Raw genomic sequence first — 19107 nt, 5'->3', positions numbered from 1 at the left:
GAGATGTTAGAAACTTTATTCTGAAATTCTGGCTCCAAAATGTAATGCTTAATTTAACACAGAAGTTAGAAGGAGTTGAAGATTAATTTATGTATCAGGATCCTCCATTTGCTAAATTTTGTATCATTTCACTAACATGGTTTTGTTCTTTAAAATCCTTTCTGATAATCTCTTATGGGACATGTATCTCTCGGTGTTTGTTCATGGGCAAGCAAAATGGTTTCGTACCATTAACTATTTTCTCCTCCTGTATTTCCAACTTACAATGTGGGAGCAGATGCCATATTCTCCTTGGTTTAGAGACCTTGATGTTGGAAAAAAAGTAGCATGTTCCTCACAATGGCAATCTTCAAAGCAATTGGAGCACAAAGAAAGACCCTGTTCTGTGAAGAATACGGGCCTTAGTTGTCATTCTAGTTATAAAACTGAAGAGAAGATACCAATATCTTTTGAACTCATTCACAGAGATACATAAAATTATGTTTATTTATATATCCTGGACAACAAAAATCAAGTGAATTTTGCAATGGTTTCCTCAGCCTTATCTTTGGACCAGGCAGTTTTTACTACATTCTGAAACAAAATATTTTCCTATTGTTGAAAGATACATTGTGTTGGAAATGACCTCAGTATAACTTGTCCTTCTTCCACCATGAATTTTTGGCAGCAAATCTGTTCCTTGTAGAATCACTTTCAGAAAATAAACAGACACCACCCAGAGAGACTGGGAGAGTACACTAGATTTATTTCTGGCCAGAGGTTGGAGAAGCACAGGAAGGTTGCCCTTCAGTTCACCTTTTGGCTTGTTTAACTGTGTTCCTAATCAGCTTGTAATGTTCCTAATTGGCTCATTTAAAACCTCTATACTGGATGCAGGGCTGGGAGAATTTCAATGAAGTTCAGAAATGGTTAAAAGGAACCTATCCGTTATTGTATCAGGTGACTTGCTGATATTTTAAATTTCACATTTGTAAAGGCATCTTATACTAAACAAAACCCCTAATAAAGCAACCTAGGACTAATAAAATAGTAGTAGTAGTAATTCATAAGTATTTTTCATGTTTAAATTTAAATATTTAAACCATTATCCCCTTTATCATTATACAACACTCAGGGTAACTTATAACATTTAAGTATAAATTATGAAACATAAAATGAAAAACAGCACAACATCCAAAATTAAAATGAAAGAAATGATGGATGAGATGGATTTTTGTCATTTTCTTGAATCTGTATCAAACGAATCTTCTTGAGTAGTGCATTCCATTGCCTGAGAACCATAAAGGCAAAGCTCCCCTCTTTGTGCCACTTTGACAGGCCTCTAGAAGCACAAGAATCTTCAAATTATCTATGACAGTGTGGTGGTGCAGTGGTTAGAATGCAGTACTGCAGGCTATTTCTGCTGACTGCTGGCTGCTAACAGTTGGGCAGTTCGATTCTCACTGGCTCAAGGTTGACTCAGCTTTCCATCTTTCCAAGTTTGTTAAAACGAGGTCCCAGATTGTTGCTGTTTTGACCAAGGCTTCCTGAGACACCAACAAATACACATAAAATTCAAAACCCTTTTATTTAGTTCAATGGATGTGAATTATTGTCATTCACAACCCAGAATGAGTCTTAACCGGTCATAAACAGTTCCAGGAATGTCTGCCAAAGTTCTTTGGGGAGATTATCTGACTTGAAATGCTGCCAATGACTAAAGTCCCAATTAGTCTTTCAAAAACCAAACAGAGAACAAATTCACCACAGAGCTTTCAGAGTGCAAACTGATCAAAGCGAGCAACATTGCTTCCTGCAAAGGTTTCTTTACCTTTGCACTTCCTTTATACCTTATGGGAGGGACCTCCAAGCCTTACTCCCGAGTCACCCCTTTTGTCTTATCTGCTCTTGCCTTCTGGCAGTTCTGCACACACATGCACAGGGAACAGGCTCCCCTTGTTCCTCTGCCTCACTGCTGCCAGATTCTGGAAGCTCCGGAGTCAGCACATAACTCCCAGATGGTCTTGGCCCCATCTCTGTATCTGACACAGCACCCTTGTCTGAGTCCTCCCCAGACTTCTGGACTGGTCCCTGTTCTTCCCCAATGTCCGATTCTGCTGCCATCTGCACAGGCTGCCAGCAAACCACAACTGTTGGGAGCAATATGCTAACTCTGTAAACTCTGTAAGAGAGGGATGTAAAGATCTAAGTAACCACAAAAGTTCATAGTGGCAACAGTGGGAGTTCATGAGACCGTTCAGTTCTAAGTCATTTGGGATTTGAAATATTAATACCAGCTCATTATTCCCCGTAAGCATTGGCAACCAATCACATAGCTTTCCATACAGGCATCACATGACCTAATACTTTCCCATCATTAGTAGTTTAAGTTTAACCGCTACATTTCACACTAACTGCAACTAAGTGCAGACACTTTTCAAAGGGAGTCCTGTTTAAAAAGTTTCAGTACACAAGACAGTTACAATGTCCACTGGCAACTAGGAATGAAGGAATGTCCTGAAACCGTGAACCTGGAAGAGTCCAGCTTTATCCAAAACAGACTATATTACAATACCCAAATCCAGTTTTCTTTTTACCAAGCGCACCTTCATCTTAGTTAGATGAAGTTCGTTCTCTGTCACTGAAGCCATTTTATAGCTTAAGCAATGGAATCATATGATGAGAAAATATTAGTTAGGAAGAATAATTCTAATTACTAGGAGGAAGGAGGAATAATATCAAGAGTAGAATATTTGGCCATATGAGAAACAACATATTGCCTTCCTACTGAAACCAAACAAATGGCTATACAGTAGTGCGTAAACATTTGTAAACCTTCAAAATTAACCCCACTTATTTTTTTTAGTCACATTGTTCTGAAATACCAGAACAACAATGTAAAATGATGCCTAGCCATCATGCTGATGGCATCATTGTCTATGATCTTAGGATTCTTAGAAAGGTGAATTTAGAATAACAACGATAATATTAAATGAAAGAGAACATTGGTAGTTCAGGGTTGAAATGAGAGGTCCTTGTTGCTCTCTGAGCTTGGTTGTTTTCTTGCAGACATTTCATTACCCAAACTAGGTAACATTCTAGACTATCACTATCACTGATGATGTTACCTAGTTCGGATAATGAAATGTCTGCAAGAAAACAACCAAGCTCAGAGAGCAACAAGGGCCCTCTATAATATAAAAAGTATATCTCTGTAGATATGAAATGCAGGTAGTCCTTGACTTATGACCACATTTGAGCCCAACATTTCTGTTGCTAAGTGAGACATTTGTTAAGTGAGTTTTGCCCCATTTTATTATCTTTCTTGCCTCAGTTGTTAAGTGAATCACGGCAGTTGATAAGTTAATAACACAGTTGTTGTTAAGTGAATATGCTTCCCCATTATCTTTGCTTATCAGGTCAGAAAAAGTGATCACATGATCTTGGGACACAGCAACAGTCGTAAATATGAACTAGTTGCCAAGCATATGAATTTTGATCACATGATCATGGGGGATGCTGCATAGGTCGTAACTATGAAAAATGGTCATGTCACTTTTTAAAGTGCCATTGTAACTTTGAACGGTCACTAAACAAACTGTTGTAAGTCAAGGACTACCTGTACAGCATTTCACCTGGCTATTATTTTTTTATTTTTATTTATATTTATTATTGTTATTACTGTTATTACTATTATTACTATTATTATATATATGATTATATTATTATTATATATTATTATTATTATATATTTATATATATTATTATTTGTCCACTATCATTTGATTCACGCTTGCAACTTTCCTGAAGCCTGCTTTGAGTATGAAGTTTCAACTTCTCCTCCTCTGCTTGAATTGAAGACTCAGATTACAAAGAAGGGAATGTACTTCAGGGCCAATGTTGGGGATCTTGCTGCTCGTAGCCCCTGGCTTTCTGCTCAGGAATCAGCATCACTGCCAGGTAATGTCATTTTGCCTATCCAGCTGTGCGCCATCTCCCTTGACACTATTCTGTGGAAGGAAAGAAAGGGAGATTGTAATCAAGGCAGAAATTAATATATGGGATTATTATTAGCAGATTTTTTTTTAAAAAAATCATACCACATGGACTTGACTATGCAGTTAGCTTGCCAAACACACCTGGCAAAATGGAGTGGTAGATGGCCTGTTTAACTACCATGGGCCAATCGTGTCTTTGCTTGATCTTTTCTGCACCCATTCTCTGTCATTTTGAGCAGGAGCAATGTCATTTCATCAGGTTATGCTGCCAAATCTTGTCACATGGCTTTGCAGAGCTATTGGGGGGGTGGGGGGGAAGCATGCTAAAAATGTGGTATCCCATGCTGGGACATGACTACTAAATAGGCTCTCAGCCAAAAGCTGATTGCTTGATCTGAGGGAAGAGTTTCTTGCCCTAAGGCAGCCCCTCCCTCCCCCACAAAGTAATCACTAAGGCACCAATGAATACAGCAATGTACAATTCAGGCACAATGGGATAAATGTGAAGAAGGCAAAGTAATCTGGGTTTTTTCCTCCCCCAGCTCTTGATTTTTGCAATTTGTCATCCGGCCTTTTTTTTTTTTTTTTTTACCTTCAGCATTTGCTCATCTTCCATCTATTTGCTTCTAAGCTTCCTGGGATTTAACACAGCAATCTGTGGCTAATTTTAAAATCATATTTGCTTTTCTAGCATTTAACTGTCTTATGGTATTTGCTGCTTTTAGATATTTGAAACTCTAAGTTAACAGAGTTACTTTAAAATTGTTTAAATGTAAAGGGGAAATTATTGATCTAATACTTTTTTTAGCATGTTATATTGTCAGCTACCTTAGGAAGACCATGAAAGACAGTTCAGAAATACGTTCAATGAAGAAAAATAAGAATTTAGAGAATTTAGAGATTTTTTTTTTAATAAAGTTTTATTTGGGTTTTCACACACAAAATACAAGTAAAACATCTTTTTTGAAAATAGCATGGTCCCAGGTTGAACTTCTTTATACAGACACAAAACTCAATTTCATGCTCCTTTTTGTATTCTATTCCACATCTTATACTATTTTACATTTTCTATATAGTTTTTCCCCTCTTTTAATTTTCTCAATTTTATTTTGATTATCTCATCTCAATTCAAATCATTATATTTATACTTTTGTCTGTTCTGTTTCAATTTCATATTATCTTTTCCCATTAAACAAATTTTCTCCTGTAGTTACTAATTGAAGTATGACACCTTTATATCTTTTAATTACATCCAGTCAACTTTTATTTAAACTTCACTATATACCTTAAGTTTATGTCCTTCAATATAATACATAATACATAACTTCCAATCGAATTCTGCTTGGCACATTCTTATAATACACACTATATTCTTTAAAAAAAAGAAAGATTGTAAATATATGTAATTATAAACCCTCATTCCATTCCAGTTCAGTTCTATCATTAATAATCATTAAAACCATAACATCTTTAACACTTTTCAATTAAATATCATACTTCCTTAAAAACACATGTAATCTCCATAATTAATTTTCCCCTTATTTCTCTTCACATATGTTTTATAAATCATTAAATATACCTTTTGTTACATTTATTTATTGACAAGCATTCCACTGGATTACGATAGCTATTTTATCAGACATTTTAATCATACATTGTTTCATATTTTCTAAAATTATTTCTGCTTCTAATATAACCATACTATCTTATGTACCTTTGCAGAATCCCTTTTTCTATTAAGTTTTCACCCATTATCTCTAAATAGACCCTGTTTCTCTATATTTTGCTTCTGTCCTTTATAACTTCTTTTCCTTTCTTTCTTCCCTCTCATCTTCTCCCTCCCCTTTTTACCCCCTTGTCTCTCTAGTTCTAATTCTCTCTTCTGCATTTCCCTCTTCTGTTGCTTTCTGATTTTATACTTATTTTTCACTCTATTTTTTTTAAGTTGTTTTTCCCAATCTTAAACTTTCCATTCTCTTTCTCCCCTTTCCTTTTTTCCCCCCATCTAAGATTACTTGTTCATTAAAGATGGCTTCTTCTTTGTTGCAATCTTCTTGTTCTGCAGGCATTTCTTGTTGTTTCTCATAATTCCAAATCTCCATTTCTAAAAACTGAAATACGAAGCCAAAAGAACGTCTCCCTTCTTGTGCATCTTCTTTGTACTTTTAAAGTTCCATTTTCAGTTCTTCTAAAAGTGGAGCCATTTTAAAAAGTTTTAAACAACCACCCGATTGATTTTAGTCATTCAAAACAATAACCAGGAATCCAGAAATCATCACGTAATCCAGATAGTCCTGAGTTATATCTTCTTATTTCTTTTTCGACTTTCTCTTCCTGGGTTTTTGTTGCGATATTTCAGTTAGAATGTATCTTTTGGAAGTCTTGTTGAGATTTTGCTGTAAGTTCTTTTTTAATTCCAGGCAGTCTCCTTCCTTCCAGATCCTGCCCTTTTATTCTTCCTCTCTCCTTTCCTGTTTTCAAAAGCTTTTAATTATCCAGAAATCTTTATTATCCCTTTGACTTTTTATTTTCAGCATTAAATGCCTATTGATGTCAAAGTGGATTTTTTTCCAATTTCTTGCTTAAGTCTCTTAGCTGTCAGTATAGGAAAAGGAGAAAACCAAATCTTTTCCCTTTTCTCTCTCCTTTGCAGCTTAAAAATCTTCTTAGGGAACAATGTTATTGTTTTTTAACAGTTTCAATTCCAGGGTACCTTATTTGTTGCTTTTGCTGTTTGACCCGGTCAATCAAAACTTTCTTCTCTTATCTTCCTCCTGCACATTCTTTTCCGGTCGAGTTCTTTGTGGTGGCCATTTCTGACCACCGCTGCTACTGCCTTCGGGAAAGGGAGTAATGGCCAGCTGGGGAGGAGAGATGCGGCTCTCCTCAACCCTGCTGGCAGTCTCCCCCCTCTTCACCACCTCTACAGGGTGGCTTAGCCCCGAAACCAGCCGGCTCGAGGTGCTCCAGCAGCCAGCATGGATCGAAGCCTCGCAGAGACGAGGTTTCGGTCTGTCGCTGAAGAAGCTCAAACTGGAAGTTGAGAATTTAGAGATTTCTAAATATTAAGATTTTACCAGATCTCTGATAAAAGTACACAGCACATTATTAGTGGCTGGAAAAAGCAACCAATCAAACAAATAATCAGTTCTTACAGAAAATAACAACAAACATATATTGGATCAATGGAATAGGGGAAATGTACATAACATACCATTCATTCAAATTCAGCATTGACTGCTTTTTAATTAAAAAAAAAGAATGACTGATATTTTCAGTTTCATGATCCACTTGGGTAAAAACTAAACTAATTCTTACCAATCTTTTTTTTTTTTGCAGACCACTACTTTGTCATCTAAAGATTTTGAAGGCACAAGTTAGCCAGATGTTGGCAATGTGGTATTTATGCCTTCTCAAATGCTATACATGGAACTTCCAATTAAATTATTATTTTTAAAATGATTCTCTTTTTAAAATAATTGAATCTCATTAGATCACCAAATCTAACATGTTGATGTTCCCGCTTAAAAGCCTATAAGGTTTGGGGTAAAACAAAATGGCCAAATTTCATGCGGTATATTGCAAGAATGCCAAAACACAGCAAGATTTAGTGACTTTGTAAAATGTTGGGAATAAATAGCCACATCAGGAATCACATGTAAAATCCTCATGGACATGAGAGGATTTCACCCCACAGTTCTGTAACTATTGATGTAAATATATGATGAATATTGCCAAGCAGCTTCTGAGAAGGAAACTAAAATATGGGAAGTATAAATGTTTTGTTTCTAGTGTTCATTTAAAGTATAGCATCAGATGAATATTCTGTCTTAATGAAGAATATAGCTCCTTACTAAGTTGACAAAAGAGCCTAGTTGCCATAAGACAAAGAGGTTGGTAAACCTGTTTTCTGACTGTACTATTTTAGGGATTGGGGCAGAGACTGACAAGATGAAAGGCTCATCTATATAAACAACTTCCTGTATTAAAATACTAACATATGAAAAAAGAAGGTCAGGCTGGGCCACACCTATCTTTCTGGGTACAACAATTCACTCTGGTGAGCCTTACCTGCTATTTGTAGTGGAATAATCAAGAAAATATCTGCTATTTGTGTGAAATAAGCCTTCAATTAATCTTCATTCCACTCAGTGAAGGTTTTATGCATAATATATAGGGATATATTGTATGTTGTCTACAGGAAGAAAAAGCACGATTAAATTATTTCCAGAAGAATCATTCTGTACCGGGAAAAAACTGTATTTTGCCTCTTCTATATGTATAGGTTTGCCCTGGCTGAATAATCTGCTTGTCATAGAGAAGGCCAAAAATACATAGCCAAAAATACATAAACACATGCATAGCCAAAATGGCATTAAGAGTTGTTAACCTAATCCTACGTACCTTTTTCTCTGGTAATATCACACTACTAACTAAAGCATACAAAACATTTGCTAGATCAATACTTGAATACATCTCATCAGTCTGGAACCTGCATTACGTATCTGATATTAATACAGTTGAGAAAGTCCAGAAATATTTCACAAGAAGAGTTCTCCACTCCTCTACTCGTTGCAGAATACCTTATGCCACCAGACTTGAAATTCTAGACCTAGAAAACCTAGAACTACGCCGCCTTCGGTCTGATCTAAGTATAGTACATAAAATTATATATTGCAATGTCCTGTCAATGAATGCTTCAGCTTCAACCATAACAATACAAAAGCACACAATAGATACAAACTCAAGGTAAACCGCACCAAACTTGATTGCAGGAAATATGACTTTAGCAACAGAGTGATCAATGTCTGGAATACACTACCTGACTCTGTGGTTTCTTCCCCCAACCTCAAAAACTTTAACCTTAGACTGTCTACTCTTGACCTCACCCCTTTCCTAAGAGGTGTGTAGGGGGCGTGCATAAGTGCACCAAGCTGCCTACCGTCCCTGTCCTATTGTTTCTTTTTATTTTTCTTATATGTATCCATTTCATGTATTCATAACTATGTTTATACTTATACCTGTTATCTTATAATTGCTTGACAAATAAAATAAATTAAAAATAAACTAAAAAGGCAAGGAATTATTGTTCTCTCAGAAGCCCCAGACATTGAGCATGTGAACATTAAATTCCACCGCTCTTTCGACTGCAAGCCATTTGATGCCCAATGAAAAATAATGGGTGCTATTTTTGTAAAGAAATGGAGCAAAAGGTTGAAAAATATTCACTGATACCCTATTATTTTTAAATACAAAATTCCAGTTAGTTTTAAACTGACTATTGTTCCTTCTGCAATCTACTCAGATTAATTTATTTTTCCTGAATTACTCCCATCTGGAAAAATCTCCATCCCAAAGCTGAAAGATGGAGGATTAAAGATGGAACAGGTGATAGCTAAGAAGGAGAGAACTGGCCAAATTTCATTTGCAAAGAAGTAAAATGTGGATCTATGTTTCGGGGACACGTGAAGCTTTGGAAAAGCAGAGCTATTCTACAATCCTATGGCTTGATTAGAGTGGTGGCTTACAAGGCATAAGACCATATCCAACTTAGTTGAAGGCACCATCCATAACTTAATAGGAACTTACTTACAGGATTCTTACAAGGTCAAAATTGGGGCAGGAGCGTGACAGAGCAGGGAGTATGACTAACAGTATTAATAAATGAAGAAAATTGTCAAAAGATAGACTCTGAATTTTTGAAGGAAATGTATGACAAAGTAGAGTTTACTAATTAAAAAGCTACCACTCCTTGTTTGAAAAGAAACTTGCTTTCAGTATTTGCTTTTTCATATCCTGCTATAATAACACATCAGAAAAATAAAAATGCAACAAATAAAAGAACCAGGCCCTTCACTTTCAACGCATACTAGTTAACATTTGTTCTCACTAATTAGTCTGGCTACTACGGATGAATCAACTTGAATTTTAATTGACTCATCTATCAATTAACCATTCTTTCATCACTATTCTTTCTTCAGCTTTTGGGAAGGAAATAAGAGAAAGACTCAGGAAAATCCATTTCCCCGATGGCTCAAGAATCCGGGATTCATTTGAAATCCATTCATCGATAGCTACTTTGAGAACTGGAAATGTTTGCTTCTTGATTCTGTCATCTGCTTCAAGTGAAACCCTAACATGCTTTAGCCTGTATCCATTCTTTATTTAATAGTCAGTATCACCTCCTTCCCACCTACATATTACATCTCTCTCACATATATTGATATCTCATATATGCCTGCTTGAAGAATAATAAACTAATGTACTGTATTGTAGGAAGTTATCACCCACCCCTCTCCTAGAAAAATGAAATATCCTAGGAAATATTAAAAAGGCAGAATATTTCCCCTAAAAAGAATAGAAACTCAGAAGCAGAAATTCACCTCAGAAGCAGAAACTCAGCTCCCCCCCATCTTTACTAATGGGCTATTACTCTGGCCTAGGCCAGCCTATTTTACATAACAAAGATCTCCAGGTAGAGTTATAGGAATTGCCCAAAGCCCTTTCATTACATCATCATCCAGCAAAGCTTAACCAAGCCTGGGACTCAGGACAGCCTACAGAGTTGCCCCTGCATGGTCCCATGGGAGTTTGACAACCAAATCAAAAACAAGCTCAAATTCAAATCGCAACAGAGGGTATAAAACCCAGGCACTTTCAGCATCTCAGCCCTTCCTTCCTTTTCCTTCATCTTGAAGCATGTGATCGTTCTTTTCACTTTGGAGCTCCAAGCCATGTGGTCTTGTCCAGCATTAAACCATCTTTCCAAACAGCCTCCATGTTTCCAGTATCTTTTTCCCCACTTGGAACTGAACCCAGAAGGATATTTCTTCCAACAGTATATTGACAGAAATTAGAGCTGAAGTAATGGATGGCTGCTAATTTAAGGATTTTAGTATGAAATAATTGTTCATATACAGCAAGAATATATGAACAACTGTTCAGATATATTCATATATTTCTGTTGAGTTACAGGTAATGCAACCTTTTAAAACATCTCATTGAGTGTTGGTTTTAGGAAAGTAAATGAATGACTTCCCAAATTAATCTAATCAATCCTTATTATGATCACAGACACCAAATAAAAGCATTAAAACAATAATAAAAAAAACAAGACAGACAGAATAATATATTGTGATTGGTAATGGATTAAAAGAGGGCCATTAAAACATACAGCATAGCAGAATTTGGCCACATTCAGAGAAACTACTTCATATCACTCTGATAGCAGTAGTTGCACATTAAAAAAAAATCAGTATTTCCCAGATATTTTATTAGTTAAAGTGTTATAAATTGAGTCTGTGAAATTAATTAAATACTGTGAATGAATATGCTTCACAATGCTTAATCAGATAAAAATGCCACAGTTCCCTGAGAGCTATAGAGATTTAAGGTGAAGGAAAATATTTTTTAAATGAGAGGAACAGTTACAGAGGTTGAGTTTTTTTTTTTACTATCTTCCACCAAGTCATTTTAGAAGGAACAATTCCTTGCTATGTATCTTTCACAAACACTCTTTAATGATGAAGATTGGAGATCATCAAAAGCTTATGTCACTATAAATGCCTTGATTTTTAAGGTGCTGCAAGTGCTTTTGTTGCTCTTGTTATTTTTATTCTTCACACAGCATCTCATCCCAAGAACCTGTTGGAGCCATCTGTGCCATTGAAATATTAAGGCCCTACAGGTAGCCATTACTACCTGCTGCTGCTATTGTTCAGCAAAATAAAGCCATCCCTGCAGGAGCCTTTTGTAGTACAATCTGGACCCTCCCCTATGCGATTCATCTATAGCCCAAAGTGGGTTGCTCCACCAGAACAGCTACCCTAGTTTGCTATGTTTGAAGAAAGTGTAAGCACAGGTCTACAGTATGGCCCAGTAGGAGGCAGGCCTGTGATTGTCTTGCACCTGAGCACAAGTCAGGTAACCCATTGCAGGAAGCCTGTAATTTGGCCTCTGAAGAAATTGGATCCTTGGCATTTCCTCCAATCCACCTGTGCAATTCCTTTTTGGGGCTTTGAAGTAAGAGACTGGCCAGAGGGGCTTCATTAGCAAAGGGTTATAGTTTGATTTGCAGAGACCCCATGTTGCTACCTGGGCTGACCCAACTGTCAGACCAAGAGAGTTAAACAGAGGTAGCTTAGAGCCTTAATGAGGAATATAGGTTAGCTGTATTTGTGGCTAGCAATAGATGTTCTGATGTAGAGATCTTGTACAAGAGAGAAACTGCTAAATGAATTACTAAAGATTCAATACTTCTTTGTATCTACATTAGTATCTTGGCCTTTAAGCATTTCAGAAGAATCATGTTTAAAAAACATCACTATAAAGGCTATTGCTTGAGTAGTATACACTTTTTGGAATACAGTCAATTACATTAAATATTGTGCAATGAGTATTAGAATGAGAAATGAATATTTATTAAAATTGTACAGGGCTTCAGATGTGACAGCAAAGAGGTGTTTTGGAGAGTATAGGGAGCACCTGTGGCTCCTGTCAGGAATTCCTTCCACATGCTTTTGTGGAATGCCCTCCATAAAAAAGATGGAAATAAAACAATATATTTAGAATTGTTCACTTTTCACCACTAAACTCAATAATGGGCCTTTTGTCTTTTAGAGTCCCTTTGGTTAGATCCAGGTGTTAAATAATATGATCAAAGGAAAACAAAGAATCTGCTAGATCCCCTCTGCTGAGACCGGTCTGATGAAATTATAAACTGAAAGACACTCACCTGAAAGTCATCATCTAAAATAAGCATTTCAACAGAACTTTTCTCTCTTATTGTGGGGGAAATTGGGGAGGAAGTAGTATTAGGTATGCTTGACACATTGAGTTATTTTATACAAATAATAAAGGTGTGATAAAAAATTCTAATTAATAAATACACATAAAACTATAACAAATCAATAATTACTTCATGAATGTGGGTGTCTGCTTTTGACCAAACGGTTTTTTTTTTAGATAATTGAGACATCTTAAGAGGGGGGTTATAGTATTGATTGAGGTGAGCATTACATTCCTTTCAACTTTTTATAAGTTTGCTGGAGTTTGCTTTTGTTTATTCTCTATACTACTTATCCCTTGTATTCTTAGGTACAGCAACATTATGGCTACAAGTCTTTGTTACTCCAATCACATGCAAAAAGTATGTACAAATATGCACATGTAGGATATAAATGTATGCTCATATCTATTATATAATATATTCCATGCCTTAATCAATGAATTGATAACTCTTTTGACCAAAAACAAATCTGATTTTATACTACCCTTATATTTTCCCCCCAAAACTATCTCTAAAAGCTGCTTTTTGCCCCCATATTTGGCATTTATTTCACAAATGATTTTCTGGATCAATTAAATTGTTCACTGGATGCTTTTCAGTGAAAATGCAAGATGGAAAATGGGAAGATTACTTGCCCTCCATTTTCCTTTGTGCTAATGTGCTATGGCTGGTATTTTTCCTTAAAAGAAAAATATCATAGGCAATTCTGAGCATTACAAACATTTTAGCACCTTTTTATATTTTTCAGCACTTTAACATGTCTGTTTTGTAGCTTTCAAAATATTCTGGGTATGTTATTGATCTGTAAAGGGAACTAAAGTAATATATGCATAGTTCGTTTTTCTTCTTCTGATGGAGCAACTTTTACTCTGAAGATTGTACACTACATCAAGAAACTCAGAATTATGCAAATTGACATTTGAAATCAGAGAACAAGAAGATAAACAATTTTATGAAGTTTGGGATCTTTTTTATCAATGGTTAGATAATAAAACATAATGATAGAATATTCAGATTTAGCATAAAAAAATTTTTTTTTCTTAATATTATCTTTATAAAACATTATTAAGGTAGATTTGGTATGATCTTATGATTTATTGCAAAATAAATTAAGCAAACTATAGTTATCTCGTTAAAATATGAATTAACAAAATTATAAATGATTTTTTTTTTTTTAGTGATGATATTAGGTTATACAATTGTTGATTGATAATATGAGCTATTATGTAATATAATTATACTGGTGACTAGGAAATGGATGCACAAAAAAAAGTGGTAAACCAATCGATGCACTGTATGTAAATTTATGAAGAAGGATCTTTTTATGTTTTTTGTGGTATGTTTATGTTTATTTTGTTATGTATGTTTATGTTTATTTTGTTATTAAAAAATAAAAAAAAATTATTAAAAAAAAAAAAGAAACTCAGAATTATAAGTACTTACTTGATGAAGAAAGATTATAAAGAGTCATGTACTGTGGAACAGAATGGTATTTACCATTTGCCTTAAAGTGAAGGTATATATTTGAATTAGTAGGGTAATACCTGTCAGAGGAATACGTAATGTCAAGTATTAAATTGCATGTACAGAATTGGAAAAGTACACCTGCTGAATTATAAGCTCCTTGTTTTCTTTCACTACATTTGAAAAACCCTTCTATTATTAATTTCTACAGAAAAATAGGGTTACCTGCATTTCAGCAGTTGGATTCTTCCCCTGTAGCTTATATTGCCTCATAGACCTGGATGCAACCATTCCTGGGTTGTTAGCTTTCTCCAAACATGCTATGCTGTCTCTGATTACATATTCATTGTGTATTTACTAGCAAGCTTCCATGGAATGATTCATTGTCATCAGAAGAAAATAACATTTAAAAAAGAAAAACTACAGAGAAAAATTGGGTTCGTTAATATTAACCCTGCTGTTTCTGCGTTCCTTGCTACAACCATAATATTATTATTACTATTATTCTTTTAAAAATCTACAGAATGTTGGTCATGATTTATTGTTAACAGAGGTAGTTAAAAAAAACCACTCCCTTCCACTGAAGTTTTCTTAGTTCCTGGGCACTGTACATTCATGTTTTAATTTTCATGTTTATATACTGGTATATTTTGGTGGTTTACTGTACATCACCCAGAGTCCCTCTTTCAAGGAGATGGGTGGTTCAAAAATGAGAAAAAACAAACAAACAAATAAATCAATGAATCAGAATAGAGCTGGAAGGGACCTTTGAGGTCTTCTAGTCCAGCCCTCTGCTCAAGCAGGAGACCCTATACAATTTCAGACAAATGACTGTCCAGTCTCTTCTTAAAAACCTCCAGTGATGAAGCATCCTTCTGAAGGCAAGCCATTCCACTGGCTAATTATTCTCACTGTTAAGAAGTTTCTCCTTAATTCCAGATTGCTTCTCTCCTTGATTAATTTCCATCCATTGGTTCTTGTCCTGCCCTTTGGTGCTCTGGAAAATCAATTGACCCCTACCTCTTTGTGGCAGCCCCTCAAATACTGGAATACTGCTATCATGTCCCCCCAGTCCTTCTTTTCTGTAGACTAGCCAAATCCAAATCCTGCAACTGTTCTTTATATGTTTTAGTCGCCAGCCTTTAATCCTCTTAGTTGCTCTTCTTTGCACTTTTTCCAAAGTCTTGACATCGTTTTAATAATGTGGTTATCAAAATTGGATGCGGTATTCCTGATGTGATCTACTTTATAAAGCAGTACTAATACGTCATGGGATTTTGATTCTATGCCTCTGTTTATACAACCAAGGATTGTATTACCTTTTTTGGCTACTGCTGCACACTGCTGATTCGTGTTTATGTGATTATCCACTAAAACTCCAAGGTCCCTCTCACAGTTACTGTTTTTGAGTCAGGTTTCACCTAATCTGTACTTGTATCTTTGATTTTTCCTGCCCAGGTGTAAAACCTTGCTTTTCTCTACATGAAATTTCATTTTATTGGATAGGGCTCATTGTTCAAGTCTGTCAAGATCTTTTTGGATCCCGAGCTTGTCTTCTCGGGTGTTGGCTATTCCTGCCAACGTATCATCTGCAAATTTGATGAGTTCCCCGTCTATTCCCCCATTTAAGACATCTATGAAGATATTGCAGACTAAGACAGAACCTTGTGGTATCTATCCCACTGCTTGCTTCTCTCCATGTAGATTTAATGCCATTAAGGACTAGTCATTGAGCATGGTTTGTCGAACAGTTACAAATCCATTTGGTGGTGATGTTGTCTATCCCACATTTTTCTAGTAATAAGTAAAAAAAATAAGTACAATAAGTAAATAAATATTAGTTCCATTTAATTTTATTACATTTTTTTCTGTCTAGTTCATGGGGATAATTTTGTATTATTTCCCAATTGTTTTGTTTAACTATATATCTTTATGTATTCTGATAATTAATAAAATAGAAGCTAGTTGTAATACTACTGTCAGCCTTGGAAGCCATTTTTTACTTGGAAGCTTCCAGGCTACCACATTCAGTGCCTGGGAATTTAGGAGGAGGGATTTCATAGTGGAGTAGAAGATTAGACACAACATTCTTTCTCAGAGAATCAAGGACTTGTTACCCTGCACCTGGAGGGGAGTGACTGGGAAGATTGTCTCCAGTTGGGACTAAGATTTGATTGGGCCATGTGATGGACTGATGGATGCAGGGGATGTATCTTTGATTTATCTTTTGGGAAGGTAAAACCCGGAACTCTCAGATTCGGGTTTTCCCAGATGTGCCAATATGACAAATCTAATAAAATGGAACTTTGAGGAACTGTCTATCTCAGAGTTTATTAGTTTGAAGTTGGTTAGTTGGAATGCTGACAACTATTATAAATGAGAAGGACTATTACAATATTGCATTTCACTAAAAACCATTTAAATAGTGAATCAAAGTAATATCTGTACATCTTCAACATATACATTGAGGCAACAGATTCAAGTCTGTCCTTTTGTTTTCATGTAAACATGCTCCCACATACACCTCCATGTGTCAGATGGAGTAGGCACTAACACCATATGTAGTATGTATTTTATTCAGGTCAACCCAAGGCCTTTTGATCAAATCGTAACCTAACTTAACCTAACCTAACTAACCAGTTACAGCAGGGAAATTTGCCAAAAGGTGATGAGGTTTAATAGTGTAGCATCAATGAGGTGTGGCCCTAAATCTATAAGACATGTCAGAAGAATATAATGTAATAAAAATAATAAAATATTTAATAATCTTTTAAACATAGGATTTGAAAATGCAGTCACTGATTTAATGGACTTATTAGGGTGATATGGTACCTTTAAAATCAACGATGAATAGGCTTTTATGAGCCAAAAAATTCACATATATGAAATAAAAATGGAATTTAAGAAGAAGCATAAAAAAAATGATTGGCAGCCACAAACAGTATTGATTGGCAGAAGAACCACAGCTAAGGTCACACAGCAGCCTGGAAAACCTGGAACCAGAACAATTGCTGACCATAGCAAACTTTCAGATCCAAAAGATTTGGCTCAATAAATATAAAATACACTAGACTAAGATTAATTTAGTTGAAGGTTTACCACAGCTGTGTTTAGCTAACTGCAGAGCTCTAACACTGCGTATGCTTAAGAGCACAAAGCTGTATATCTTGTATCATTCTTATTCTCCTGAATAGGCTGAAAAATCTCATTCTGTTATAGGACACATTTATGAAATGGTGATTTGTAATGTGTTACTGAGTACATGCAATAAGTTATTCTTATTTTTTCCAGACTAATTACATATTTGTAATTAAAATTCTAATTGGTAGCTTTTTGTGCATAATTCTTGTTAAACAGATCAGATCTACTAGACAGAGTGAGTGGTAAAATGTTATACAAGTCACCAGTTCAGTGTGGCCTGAGATAGTATACTATCTCTGTGCTAATTTACATAGATCTACCTGGGCTTCTTTCTCAGACAAAATCCGTGGTGGGATTCAAATATTTTTACTACCTGTTCTGTGGGTGTGGCTTGGTGGGCGTGGCAGGGGAAGGATACTGTAAAATCTCCATTCTTTCCCCACTCCAGGGGAAGGATACTGCAAAATCTCCATTCCCTCTCCACTTGGCGGGGTGGGAAGGTTACTGCAAAATCCCATTCCCTTCCCACCCCACTAACCCGTTTTCCAGCTCTGTTCTCCTGTGCAGGGCAACAAAAGAAGACCAGCTGATCAACTGGAATGCTGGAGGCAGAGAATAGATGGGGGCGGGGCCAGTCAGAGGTGGTATTTGCCAGTTCTCCAAACTACTCAAAATTTCTGCTACTGATTCTCTAAACTACTCAAAATTTCCACTACCGGTTCTCTAGAACTGGTCGGAACCTGCTGAATACCACCTCTGGACAAAATGATACCTCAAATTGAACTAGTTTCAATCTGATCTCTCAATTTATATATAGAGAAACTGTTGGTTTTTTTAATGGCAAGCCTATATAGAATCAAATCAACATTGTCCATTATGTCAATGTTTTGTTTTCTGCTTTTAAACCTGCAGAGTCAGACAGATAGTGCAAGTTGCTCTGAACAGATAAGAAAAATGCCAAAATGGAAAATTTTCAAATCAGAGACAAAGAAAAAAGAAAGCAAATAAAAAGAGCGATTAAGAGCTAATTAAGTAGTCTATATCAGAGTTCAAATCATCTAATTGTGATTTCAAAAATCACTCTGATTTCAAACAATTTAATTTGCTGCCTTATATATAGACGAAATGATTCCAAGTAAACTATGTGTTCTAATGTACTGGGTACCATTCAGCATCTTCTTATCCATACCAAGCCTGTAAAGCTTACTCTTGGTCTGTTGTTATTGTTTAATTATCCTTCAGAGCTTCATGTCTGGACACCATTTCAGTTTCCATAATAAGCCTCAGTAATAGTACCTTAAGAACATTGCAGGCACATTCTCCTATTAGGAGAAGATAAATTTCAATTTGATTTGGAGTTATTTCTGTAGTTTATTCTGGAAAAAAAGAAACCTGTTCCTCTAGTTCACACAACACAGCAAGACTAGATTTTAGAGTGCCATTTGTGATTACAAGTTGTGTCTGCTTGCCAGAAGACGAAGAGATATGTAGGACTATACTCTCCTTGGTTAAGCCATAATTTGGTTTAGTCTGTCATGTAAAGCAAATCTAAAACGGCACGACCAAGGCATGAATAACATTTGCCAAGTCAGGGTAGCATAGTAAATGTAATTATGCAAACACAGGTGCTACTAATGTCTGAACACCCAAGTTCTAAGATTTCTCAATATTATTTGTAACTCAGATTGTAACAGGGAATAATTGAATATCTATAACACATAGTTGCAATATTAGCTC

This window comes from Pseudonaja textilis, chromosome 3 (genome assembly GCF_049901715.1).
Source record: "Pseudonaja textilis isolate UNSWEBS1 chromosome 3, rPseTex1.2, whole genome shotgun sequence".
NCBI classification, from domain to species: Eukaryota; Metazoa; Chordata; class Lepidosauria; order Squamata; family Elapidae; genus Pseudonaja; species Pseudonaja textilis.
Note: the sequence above shows the minus strand (reverse complement) of the source record.